Genomic DNA, 1,698 nt, shown 5'->3' with positions numbered 1-1,698 from the left:
ATTTTAGGCAATTTTCCGTTTTTGTTATTCGAGCTTCGACTCAATTAGGTTTTTTGCCGTCTTAGGGTTTTAGAACTTGGAATCTCGCTGACAGCTCTCGTAGCCCAGGCACTTACCTTGTTGTAAACGCTCAAACGCAGATTCGGAATAAAAACTATCTTGCTCTCTTTTTCGATTTCTTGTTTTATTACTGTTCTCGTTTCGTGTTCTGATTGTTTGGCGTGCAGTATTACCATATATCCGGGACCTCTGGGAAATTAGGGTTTTTCTAGTTTCCTTATTTAAACGGAAATCGACAGTGCGAATTTCGGTTCCCACATTAGACATCCTTCAGATGCGAAGGCTTGGAAACATTTCCAGTCAACATATCCAGAATTTACGAAAGAGAGAAAAAATGTTTATCTTGGATTATGTACTGATGGTTTAAAACGGAAATCGACAGTGCGAATTTCGGTTCCCACATTAGACATCCTTCAGATGCGAAGGCTTGGAAACATTTCCAGTCAACATATCCAGAATTTACGAAAGAGAGAAAAAATGTTTATCTTGGATTATGTACTGATGGTTTAAGCCCATTTGGAAAGAGTGGAAGACAGTATTCTCTATGGCCAGTTATTGTGTCACCTTACAACTTACCGCCAAGCTTGTGCATGCGACGAGAGTTTTTGTTCCTCTCAATTCTCGTCCCCGGGCCAGGGCATCCTAAGAGATCACTGTTTCAACAACCACTGATATATGGGTTGCAACAACTATGGACGCATGGTTTTGAGACATACGATATTTCATGCAAAGAAAACTTTTTTATGCGGGCAGTACTTATGTGGATAATAAGTGACTTTCCAGCATATGGTATGTTATCCGTATGGACAACACATGGGAGGCTATCATGTCTATATTGTCAAGATAACACAGATGCTTTCCAACTAAAGCACGGAAGGAAAACGTGTTGGTTTGACTGTCATAGAAGATTTCTACCACCTGATCATCCGTACCGTAGGAGTAAGACTTTGTTTACGAAGAACAAGCAGGTGTTTGATGGTCCACCTGAGGAAGTTAGTGGGGAAGATTTGTGAAAGCAGTTGAGGGATTTTGGTGCAGATAGGACGCCAGACGTATGTGGACATGAAAACATTCGAGTCGATGAGGTTGGAGAGCTACATAACTGGCACAAAAAGAGTATTTTTTTGGGATCTGCCATATTGGAAGGATCATCTATTGCGGCATAATTTAGATGTCATGCATATCGAGAAGAACTTTTTCGACAATCTGATGAACACAATCCTTAACATCCAAGGTAAAACGAAGGATAATTTGAAGTCAAGGTTGGATTTAGTCGATATCTGTGATCGTTCTGAACTTCACATTGATGAGAACGGTACGGCCCCTTTTCCCATTTATCAGCCGGATGGTGCTGGAAAAGAAGAGTTCTTTGATTGGATTACATATAGAGTGAAATTTTCAGACGGTTATTCATCAAATTTGCGAAACTGCGTTGATAGAAGCAAAGAAAAGTTTACTGGCTTGAAGAGTCATGATTGTCATGTAATTATGCAGCGCCTCCTTCCGTTTGCTCTTTCTGCACTATTGCCACGTAATGTTCATGAAGCAATTGCAGGTATAAGTGTTTTTTCCGCGATTTATGCACCAAAGCAGTGACTGCAGAGGGTATTAGTAATCTGAAGGCAAACATACCAGTCA

Source organism: Brassica oleracea, unplaced genomic scaffold (genome assembly GCF_000695525.1).
Source record: "Brassica oleracea var. oleracea cultivar TO1000 unplaced genomic scaffold, BOL UnpScaffold01470, whole genome shotgun sequence".
Lineage (NCBI taxonomy): Eukaryota > Viridiplantae > Streptophyta > Magnoliopsida > Brassicales > Brassicaceae > Brassica > Brassica oleracea.
Note: the sequence above shows the minus strand (reverse complement) of the source record.